Here is a 12,455-nt window from a genome sequence, read left to right as displayed (position 1 = left end):
GTAAAATTAAAATATAATTGTTTTCATTGTTTCGTCACACAGCCATTAATTTTCAGTACAACTAATTTAATACTCACATTTTTTCCCAATCTTAGTGAAGTAATTCAAAACTCCCACATTTTAAATGATACTTTTCAGAGTAAGACTACAGCAGTGCAACAACATAATATACCTACCTACACTTTAGAAAAATAATCTTTACTTCAAACATCTTAGAAAAATAATGGAATCCTGTGACGGGGAACAGCACTGTGTATTTCAATAATTTAATAATGATAAACTCGGTATATCATCGAGACCTACATCGATCCGTTGTAAACAATATTAGCTACATCGTAATGTAACATGGGTTGTAAAATCGATTCATGGACACCTTTCACGAGTGTAATATAAAAGGTACAGAGTGATAACTTTCATAATGTTCTTAAATTCCCCGGTGTCATTTAAACGAAGACATAAGAAAACATGGCGTATTAGTTGTGGAGTTAAAAAAAAAAAAAAACGGTACTATAGAATGGGTTTTAAACCATTCTTTAAGAATATTTTTAACAATGAATTTTAAAAATAACATAAATGGTATACGTCCGATATAATATTACTATAGCACAAACGGCAAAACAAACTTATTTATAGGAGGAACATAATGATATTATATTTGTTCGTATACATTTTCAGCATAATTAATTTTAGTGCATCAGAACATTTAAATATTGTTATTATAATTATATGAATATCACTTACAATAGCTTATATTAAATAAAAACCATTAATTGCTTATGTATCATTTTATTCGTATATATATATAATTATATACCCATTTGTCAATATCAATTGTTATGACATGTGTCATGTTATTCAAGTGAAATGTATAACACAATGCAAGAAGTTATCTGAGAAAATATCTCAGAATGGTAGAACACACTTTAAAGTTCAAAACAGCTGTTTAATTGGTTCAAAAATGCCATTGGTATAGTAGTAGATCTCAGCAAATATATTTATGCTTTAAACAACTCAGAGAATAAATCAAAACTGCTGAAATGATTAGTAGTTTTTGTAAAAATTCGGAAAATTAATAAATTAATAAAAGAACAAACCGTGTACATTTTAGCTCTTATAATCCTTATAAACATCTAAAATACCAAACTGCAGTTAACATTGATATTCATGTGTGACCAATCGTTGAGTGGAAGACAACTTCAACGGCGATTAACAATATGGAAAAATTATCAAAGCCGAATGCATAATTAATATACGTTTGTCAAACATATTTTATAAACTCTACGTTATTCCGACTGTAATTGAAATGTAATTTCAAAGTTAATCACAGAGGATCAGATTCAAATTGATCATGTATTTACATACAGTACATTATGGTATACCTACGTCATGTTTACATTCAATAAGCTGCATAAATAGCTTGTTTACGTGTAACTTATTAGCCTCCAATCGCGCTTGTAAATATAGCAATCAACATACAGCACGCGAGTCGTATATTCGATTTCTTTCTTTTTTTTTTTTAAGTTAATTTAAAGTAAAGTATTCTAGATTTAATAAATTTACGTAATATAATGTACATATTTTTTTTTTTACAATACTCTAGCACGTGGCACGTCAACGGAAGTGCAATTTATTAGTTTAATCGATCCTATGCCATGCACAACACATTTAAATAGTTTGAATTAGCTGTTATGATAAACATAATAAATAATAAATATCCAGTTAAAATAGACAAAATAGCCATCGGATTCATTAGACAAATATAATTTTTATGTTTAATATGATCTATGCCGTATTTGTATACTACTCTATTATATGTCCGCCAATCGTAAAATGCATGTGTTATTAAAATACAATATCAAACTCATTATTCGCATTATTTATCATTTATTTAATTAAAACAATAATTTAACTAATGATATATAGCTCAGTGGTGTGTAGTTGTGTAAATCGTAACTAATTTTTTTTTGTCAAAATTTTTTTTTTTAATTGTATTCTTGGTATAAATACATACGAGTATTAATCGAGAGAATACTTTCTTTAATTTCTTTAAGTTTTTTTAATTATTGAGTTAATATCATGGTTTTAAAATTTATCTTCTATGTTCTTAAAAGTGGTGTCACTGATGAATCATTTTTCGGATTAATTTTGAACTATAAGCAAAATTAGAGCAAACAATTATCGAAAAAATAACAAATGAAAATTGTCTGCATATTCAATCGTGATCATTATAATTACTGATCATTTTTTATAACATACAATTATAAATCTGTTTTTTTTTTTTTTTTTTTTTTTTTTTTTTTTAAAATTAAATTATAAATTTTTTTTTTTTTTTTTTTTTTTTTAATTTGTTATTAAAATTGCATTAAGTAATAAACTCTACGTTTTTGATGTAACAGATTACTATGGTAAATTCATGTTTTTGTAAAAATTGCATACAAAAAGAATTAAATATGATACATAATGAACGATTCATATACCACAAGTCTAGACATAATATATACATAGATATTTGATAAAACTCTAATTTAATTTGAATACTTCGATAATTGTATTTCGTAAGTTATACCAAAAAGTGCAAACAAAATATAATTTATGATATCATATCTGAAATCGGCAAACTTTGATAAATACAAGATTAAAATAGCTATAAAATAACCACTATCCACCATAGTGGAAGTTCGTCCTTCGTTCCTTCGGTCCTCGGAGTAGATAATGGTTATGGGTGGGTTGAGTTTTAAAATAAATCATAACTGATTTTTTTAGTAAAACAATTCCGAGCAAAGCTTCATTATAAAAATATACCGTTTATAAATTTTACCATTTTTAGTCTAGTTTTTGGTAGGTTTTTTTGATTTTTTTATCAACTTGTTTAAAATTTTCTTGTTTGACGAAGGAGAAATTTATTTAAACCGAATATTCAAAACACATTTTTCTATCTGTATCCAAATTTTCATTTTGACTGAATTGACCAATTTCTTTTAATAACAATTTAAAGTTGAAAATATTTGTAAAAATATTCGAATAATTGTATACAAATCTAATTAATATCTATGAAAAATAAATTTACAATTTTTTGAATTTATTTAATACCATTAACTAATGTCAATTAGTTATAATATTCAATATAGAGTAAAAGTAAAAATCGTTAACAGAAAAAAATAATTATCATTGTAAAACCATAAGATCCTTCGCTTCACTCAAAATCTAAAATGATAATCTCAGATTCTAATGCCATAACTTTCTCATCTGTTCTGAACGTCATAGCGGTTACATAGTATTATTGTTTTAATGTATTATTTACAGGAAATGGAAAATGAATGATCAACCGTTCCTACGATAATTTATATACAACAAAACGTAATATAAGTTATAAAAGTGTCATTTTCCCTCCGCTACAGAATAAAACGTTTTGTTATTAATAAGATATTGTTATTATTACCGTTAAGCTCTGCCGATCCGATGTGATATTGTATAATATTATAACGGAAATAAAACTCGAGCGTTTCCAGAAAAAACATAATCGTCGTAAACGCGTCTAAGGTGAGTAGGAAAAACTAAAAAATAAAATGTAATAAATTTAGTCAATGTTTTATCTAAAAAAGGTTGTTATTATTGTCTTGTAGTTGTATTTGCCTGATAAACCGCGCGGTTCATTATCTCTCTCTCTCACTCTCTCTCTCTCTATTTCTCGGACAAAAAGCCCCGTATTAACCGTTAACCACGGTATAGCAGCTAGGTTTACTGAATAGAGAGCTGCTGAACTATAATTATAAATATATAATAATACACGTATACTTTGTCGTAAAATAAAAAGCTCTTGGTATTGGTTTAAGGAAAGCCACGGTAATAATAACATAACGGTCTTGCGCTCGCTCGCGTGCATGAATACCTATATAATATTTAATATGAAATATACTAAATTTATAACGTCGTACGATACGTTTATGACTGTCTTCAGCCGGTCTCGACTTTTATTTCTCGTACGTAAACCATAAGAGCTTTGGCGACGTGACAAGATTATACGTACGCGTCGAACCGTTAAACCGACATCTCGTCTGGAGGAGGAGGGAGCGAAGAGCAGGACGACGCGGGTTCGCACTACGAACGTTTTAGGGTTTTTTTTCGAATCGAAACGGAAATGGAAAAGTGGAATTGTCACCGCCCAGCTGCCGAACGCGTTCGCCACCACAAATCGCACTGAAACCGCGCAGTATCTAGATACTGTATTTAAATATCAGTATTTAGATCCTCACGTACCCCGATAGTCAGTTCTCCATCCTCTATCCCCTTTTAATGGACCCTGTACACCATGGATCGTAGTAATTCCGTACGTTTTTTTTTTTATAATTTTTTAATATCATCGGAACCCATCCAAAACAATTTTATCGTTCGCTACGTTATTCGGTTTGTTGTAAAAAGGTTATTTATTTTTTTTTTTTACATTGCAAACGAACACACTTCAATTCCAAGTGTCGATGCGTTCGGAAATTTTTGTTGTTCGCACGACACGTATACACGTATCGTACGTACGCGAAACCGGTGGAGGCGCGCGCGAAGGCCGTTTAGGGACGGTACCGGGTACGATTTTCGTATTCGACCGACGACAAGGGCGCGCCGCGGTACACCACCTACCTCCACGTGAGTGCTCGGTCGCTCGTCGTTCTCGCTGATCCGGTGACACACGACGGATTGATTTGTTCGCGGATCGCGGTTATCGATACTATTATCCCGACAAACGGCACCGGCGACCGGATCGCGACGAACTTCGCTATTGTTTCGATACCGGGCCCGGGGCTGACGACGACGGCGGCGGACAAAACACGATGGGAACACTCGCGACGTCCGAGAACGCGATCGGGCGGGCCCGGGTTGTCGGCGAACAGTTCCGTTCGCGCCGGCGGACCGTGAACGACAGCGGCGGTGTCGCGGGCGCGCCGAACGTGTTCGAGCGCGGCGCTCGTTGCCGTCGAAGGGACCGCCCGCGCGCGACACGGCCTACCCACCACTCGCCGTCGGCGCGCGACCGCGCGGTGCGAGGGACACGGACGACGCGCGCGCTCTCCGGTACGCGGACCCTAGGGACGCGCGCGCACCGTCGCGGACGACCGAGGACACTCGTCCGGACCGTTTTCCTTCGCGGCGCGCTCGGAAAGTTTCACGTGGTCCGCGGCCGATCGCGGATCCGTTCGAACGCGTACGCGACGTCGTCAGATTTCGGGGGTCGCGCGTCCGACGTACGGAAACGGTTAGGGATCCCTCGGCCCCGAGGTTTCCGATTCCGCGCGTTTCCCCGAATGGTCGGTTTGATCTTACCGTCGCGCGCACCGCGAACCGGTTCGCAAGTCCGTTCGTGACCGCAAAACGTTTGCGTTACGCAGTGCCGGGTTTAACCGTTGCGCCGCTTCGAGCACTAAACGAATTGCCGCCTACAGTCTGAAAATATGTTATTAAAGCGTACAGTTATAGTTGTTCCCTTTATTACTTAAAATTCGTATAATAGAAATATACATCTGTTACGAAAATGCATACGTACACTCGTATGAAAAAATTGATTGTAAAAATTTGATGTAAAACATGGCAGTAAAATATGCTTAAACAGTACATTTTTAAATCGTGTTCAAAACTAAACAGCAAATGCCTATTGCCCATCGGCTTTAATCGAATAAAACATTATACAATTAGTTGCGTTTTTTTTTTTTTTTTAGTCATAGTTACGTACATTATGAAAATATAGTATTAAAAATTATTTATCGCCCTAAGCACTAGCTTATAGCGTTTATTGGGAAATACGGCATTGGCCGTAACGCACTCTCGAATTACGCGGCAAACGTTTTATTTATTTTTTGCGTCGCGCGTTGTGCACAGCTCACGGTTTCGGAACAACGGAACAGAGTGACTTTAGTTGTTTTATTGGTAAGGACCGACTGGTGAGCTACTTCGGTCGGACCTAAACTATTATTGTACTACGTTGTTTTTTACGTAAAATAAATTTTTTTTCTGTTTATCGTATTCGTATAACATACGTAATACGATGAACGTCTTATGGAACAAAAATTTTACGTCTACAAATATAAATTTATATACGTACTAAAACTGTTATTTAACAGTTGTTCGTAACAATCACGGTTTAACGTGCGACATATGTAAAATATATTGTTCTTGAAATGCACGCATTCCAGGCAGACTTCTTACTGCGCTAGTATTTTTATCAATTTTTTATTTTCATTTTAATTTTTTTCGACCTTTTGATGTGACCTCACTATAATGACGTGGATGTGCCATAGATGCAAATATTTTTAGTGGAAAATATGTGACGGTACGGGTTTTGTTAGTGGACGCGCAATCCGCGACTTATCTTTTCATTTGCGATTTTGTATTTTTGTTGTGGAACGCATCCGTGTTGTACAGCCGTGAAGGAATAACGCGCCACGTCACTTTTAACCATATAAATTATTATGTATCTTTATTTATATCTACTATCATAATAATAAAGGTTAATATTAATTGAAACAAAATTAAAAAATTTAATTAAATTAAATTTGATCCGTAGATTTTTCAGATTAATATTATTGATATTATTGAAACTTTATGCTAAATTGTAAGGAACATTAAGTTTCTAAAACTTGTTCTGTACACTACTCTATTCAATGTACACTACATTGAAAGATTTGAGTTCGATTCAGTGATATGATTTCGTTGGGATATATATATACATATGTTCTATTCACAGAGTGTTTGAATATAATTGTACCGTTGTGATACTTATTCAATATTTATTCAACCAATAATTGTATTGTTGTAAAAATCATTATTTATTGGTTGCCTTCGACCTATAAAATTATACATACAATTAAAACTATAGATAACCCTTTAAACCTGAAAAAATAAACTTTGGTCGTTGGTCACTTGTTAACAGTACCTAGCTGCAACATATAGAGTAGACTATGCATTTTTCTAGGCACGAGAGGCGTAGGCGTAGGGTGCGAGGAATCCATTACTCGGTTGACTGGTAAAATATTTAATGGCATGACCATGAATGAAAGGGTTTACAACGACGACGAAACATGCACTCGGCACACCAACGCACGCGCATACTCGATCCCGTACGGTTCTCTCCGACGGCGACAGTGGTGGCGGGTTCGTTTAATGAACCTAAAATGAGTAATGAGTCTACTGCGTGAAATTTAAACGCCGCAGCCGAGATTCGCTGGCATTTTCTTTTCGCAGTCGCTCCGTGCGAGACTATAGAATTTTCCGGTTACAATGTATATACGTTGGTAATTATTTCGAAAAATATTTATTATCCGCATCCAGACGCACTAGAAACTTCGGGTGATTACTATAAATCATATCGTTTATCATATTGGCTTTTGAACGATTTCCACTGTGCTAACGCAATATTGGTTCAATTTAATTTTTCGTATTCTTTCATTTTTCCTTCGTTTCACTTTTCATCTTTTTGTTTCAAACAATCGGCACTTTTACCGTTTGACAGTAAATTTATCGTACTGGCGAAATTGACCGCCTGGAAAAAGTTCCACTCCGAAAGCTCCTCGTGTACGAATTTGTCCGTCTGCCATTAAATATCCATACAAACATGAACTGAAAGCAGACCAATATCCGTAGACATTCGTCAAAAGATTTTGTTATAGTAATAAATCCCGAATAAAACGTATTACTTTCTGTCGGACCATACGATTCATTTGGATCAATAAACAGCTGCAAAAACCACGCTTTCACTGTCCATTTGAAAAAATAAATAAATAAAAAATCGGCACAACATAACAAACATATTCATTCGATGTTAGCGTCCACAACGCAAGCAACTTTTTGCTCACTTCATGCACGTCACGTGTTCCAACATCAATACGTACATACCAAATGTTCGACATATATATCTATAGAGTACCGTTGATAAATTAATAACAAATAAAAACATTAACCGTACAACCGTTTGAAGTATCTCGATAATATTCTCAGAGAAAAACATCATAAACAACATCTTAACTGATAGTTTAAAGCTTAATTTACGAAAATCGTCAACGGTATCTAGTGATAAGTTATGAAGTCCGTTTATGATCTCGGGCAATATTCAAACAATTTTTAGTATGGCGCAAAACTTGATAGATGAACTAATCATATCAAATTAAATATACGCTAAGTTGGTAATTCTGAAAGCAATATAATGATATTTAGTAAAAGACATAAAATATTTTCTTCATTAATTATTTTACACTTATGTTTACTACTTAAGTTTCACATAACTATGTGCATTTATTTACTATTCGACGAAAGAAAATTATTGCTAAAACGAAAAAAATGTTTTCATGACATTACCGTTTAATCAAAGTGCCACCTTGGACTCTCGCCAGACCGGCTACATAATATTATTATTGTCTATTCACCACGATTGTTTAGAACAACATCTCTTTTGTTCTGGGATATTTTAGGTCCAAAGAACTAAAAGTGAAGAAACATGTCAAATACTTCAATAGTTGACAAGTTTAAGTATTCAACTATAAATTAAAATTATAAACTAGTATAAATCATTACCAATTTTTGATATAAAATATTAAATCAAATAATTGTTTAAAAAAATAGACTATTTTTTTTAAAAAAATAAAGTAACTCATATTCCGGTTTAGTGGTAATACAGTATAAAGGACTCAATTCAAATATTTTGAATTTCGTGGACGTCGAGATCTCAAATAAAATAAAAATATATACATTAAATTGTTTTTTTTTTTTTTTTTTTTTTAAACACTTACAAGACTTACACATAAAAAAATAAAATAAATTGTTTCATGAATAGTGAAACCACATTTTTTACGGTAACTGTCTGAAACAATATGTTTCGCGTAAAAAAAAAAACTCCAATATTGTAGTCGACTGCATATAATACCAATAGCTTCTCGACTCCGAAAAAGATCAGGGTGAATTCTCACGACTTTTCACGCACGTTAAGTCAAATTTAACGTTATGGTAGTGTTGTTACATTTATTGTAGCTGTTTATTTTAATATTCTCGTCGTCTTAATATGACGATAAAAACGTTTTTAATTTAAAACCTCGAGGATTTAGCCGAAAACTAAAAAAAAAGTGTCATGGCTTAAGTAGAAATTTCCTCCTCCTCGTTTCCCGAAACGGCTTACCGAGACGCATGCCATCATCTGACGTGAGCTGTGCGATCTGACTTACTATGGATGACGCTAAGCGATGAAAAAGTAAAAACAAGAAAAATATGAAAATTCGAACGTTTTACGACGGGCGAATGGATGTGGTGAACAGGAAGAGGGAGACGCTCGTTGGCTCCGATAAAGACGTGTGCCATTTTTTCTCACGACGCACGTGTTCAATAACGGATTTTCCGTCGGTAGCATGTGTAGTAACGGAGAGCGATGTTTTCCCGCGACCCGCCAACGTAAAAAATAATAAAAGATTGTTTCCCACAAACCCTACCGCACCACGAGCCGGCCCCGCGAACATATTAAACCAGTGGTCTCAAAGGCGCGGCCCGCATTGTATATTTATTTCTTCAAAAATTTTGATTTCTTTTTTTTTGTTTCATAAAATATTCTATTTTTTTGACAGTCTGGTACAAAATAAGATATGTCAATTACCAAGTTTTGATATATCATTATTATTATTAAAAGAAATCAATACACAGTAAAATGTCCATTTTCATCATAATAATAATTAACAAAAGAAATACTTTTCGTCTTAATTAATTTTGTTTATTTTAGATTTAATGTTAAAATTAAGTAAAAAAATATGTGGCGTTGACGCGCGCACGAACAATTGTTACAGAAGTCCTCCTGCGCTCCACCCCCGTCCATTTACAGTAGTGCATCGGTATCGTACATACGAGTCATGCGTAAAACGATCGTCGTCAACAGTCGTACAACTAGCGGCCACGATTAGGTAAAACATACAAATATGGTCGAATTACACGATCAAAATTATAAATTAGACCTAAGTTCAGAATCTGATTCAGACTAAGAAACGGAAAAAGTTTTACATTTGTACTCATTATCGAAACGAAATAAATCCTTATGGAAATGCACGAAGAAAATAAAAAGTCATGGTGAATTTATTCTGACATCGGAGTTTTCAAAAAAAAACATTCATCAATTAATTAATTCTTCCGTAATAATATAATATTGAAATAAAATTATATGACAATTATTTTAAATTTATTATTTTAATAAATGTTGAATAAAAACTTCTTGACACGTACACAGTAATCTGTGTCGTGAACACTACGTGACGCAGGCTAACACAGTACTGCTCTGCCCTGTCTGCCTCCCGATATGCGCCAGTAAGTTCTAACTAATAGATTACGGGCAGTGCATCGCCTACGCCTCAATGTGCCCCCGACTTAAGCGTCAGTGCCGGTGGAAAGACGACAGGGCAGAATGGGCAGCTGGCCAGGGCCCCGATAATTGAGGCGCCTTTCGTGTGATATAACAATTTGTAAGCCTACTATATAATATCGTTCTTAAAATCAAGCAACAAGTTCACGCTATCATGTGAAAATGTACATAGTATTTTAACAAGTATTTTAGCATCGGTGTTCGGTGAACTTAGATCACCCTCCTCCCGCTACGGGGTTACAACGTGAGCGACGTGACTGTTGTTCCCGCGATCGTCGATCCCACGCGCGCGCCTACGGACGACCCTCCCCCGTACGCATCACGTGTGTGGGCACGTTTTCGGACCCTCGCGAACCGCGTCCGTAACGTTGTGTTCCACCCTAGGGCGTAACCTACCCCTATCTCCGGTCGTCCGTCCGCACTGTCTTGCGACCGATCGGTTTCCACGTCCTTCGTTGGACAGCATATCGTTCCGAGGCCGTGCGGCCTCGACGCGAAATAGAAATATTCAAACCGTTTTCGTCGCTTCCGGTACTTACCGTCTTATCACGCAGACAACAGATCGACGTTTTACCATGGTTTACGGTTAAAACGTAAAACTGCTAGCTTACGGATGCGGACGTCAGTGGCGAATAAGTTACGTTACGATACGATTACGTTACGTTAGATTACGATTAGACTTGAATACGCTGGAGACGCTTTTCGCGATTTACATTAGTGTGATTTTATTAGTGGTAAACGTTATGAACACTGTTACCGCGAATGATGTATTGCTAAAATAAACCATGGATAATACGCCTTATTTCATGTAGTAACTATCATAGGTTAGGAACCAAAAAAACTCGCTCATGAACTACACATCTTTAATTATGACTGTTTGATAACAGAAACTTGTTCTTAAATGATAACAGATTTGAATTTTTCATTTAAAAAAAAAAAAAAAGAAGAAGAAGAATAATAATAACATATCCGATACCGAATCACGTCATAAATATTAACCACAAGTTAGTCAAGGAACTACGTAGTTATTTGTCGAATTACAAGCTATACCCGCGTATCATAAATTTCTCATAAGCTACACGCCATGGACAAAAATAGCGTATTGGGTATACGCTGTACACTCCCGTATGACCCTCAAATACACCAATGGTTACCGCGAGAACGATCACGATGTCGACCACGAATTTAGAGACGTAGAGGAATCGATCGCGTCGATAATTTCGTCGACGTGTCGGTAGACGGACAGTTGGTTTCACGGGAGATTATTCGCCGGACGGTTACGCGTGAAAACACCCCCTGGATCGGCGTAATCGATTCCAAAGCGTTCGGCAGCGGTCCCGTTTGTGTTAGCGGTGCTCGGCGATGAACGGCCGTCATCGAGTACAGTTACCTCGCGCGCGAATAACCGTCAACCGACGCAGTCCCGTTAACTGCGAGTCCCGTTGAAAAACTCACGTTCGGTGAACGTTTTTATTCGTTCCACTGATGAAACGACGAAACGCTAAGAACGGAGTAAATAAAACCCAGAGGTGTACCCCGAATACCAATGTCGACCGGCTGTTTTTGTACCGCCCGACGCGTATATTTAATGAACGGTAAACAAGTCGTACGATTGGTTTTACTCGTTCGTTGTTATAATTATAACAAAAGTTCCTGCGTAAATCGACTAGAACTACGGTCGCGGTAACGATTTCTACTTTTTCGATTTATTTCCTTTAGTTTTTACGATTCCACTGGTGCCATACCAACATGGCGACATACGCTCGTGTTCACTTTACAAGTCCACGATCCTTCTACACCAGCAGTCGGCGACTCGTTTTTAATAGTTTTGCTACCCTTTGGATTTTCCTACAAACGATTAATCCTCCAAATCTACATCGGCTGCATTGGTAATTGCGTTCTCTCGTGTTTTATTTGTCTGCGTTAATCATTCAACCGAATCCATATCCACGCTGGTCCCTGATTAACCTCGCTACGGGTTTTACAGCTTATTGCGTTTCGACTTTTGATGTTTTGCGTTCTGTGCGAAAAGGAATACTGAAAAACCTTAACATTTTCTTAAAAACTTAATAATAGTAATAGA

The 12,455-nt window shown here is 35.7% G+C and overlaps 1 protein-coding gene across 5 annotated transcripts in view; it reads right to left on the bottom strand.

Moving 5' to 3' along the window:
- LOC112691315 (tyramine receptor 1-like) overlaps positions 1–4,935 on the bottom strand; it is a 270,999-nt gene extending 266,064 nt beyond the window's left edge. For 4 of the 5 annotated variants that reach the window (XM_025565485.1, XM_025565483.1, XM_025565487.1 and 1 more), the window contains exon 1: positions 4,633–4,934. The gene's annotated coding sequence lies outside the window, so the exon portion shown is untranslated. Of the gene's footprint in view, positions 1–4,632 lie in introns of all 5 variants that reach the window. The other variant, XM_025565489.1, reaches the window with a different exon arrangement.
- Between the last annotated feature and the right edge of the window lie 7,520 nt (positions 4,936–12,455).

This window comes from Sipha flava, unplaced genomic scaffold (assembly GCF_003268045.1).
Source record: "Sipha flava isolate LNK unplaced genomic scaffold, YSA_version1 598_pilon_pilon, whole genome shotgun sequence".
NCBI lineage: Eukaryota > Metazoa > Arthropoda > Insecta > Hemiptera > Aphididae > Sipha > Sipha flava.
The sequence above is the reverse complement of the archived record's forward strand: the minus strand, read 5'-3'. Positions and strand labels throughout refer to the sequence as shown.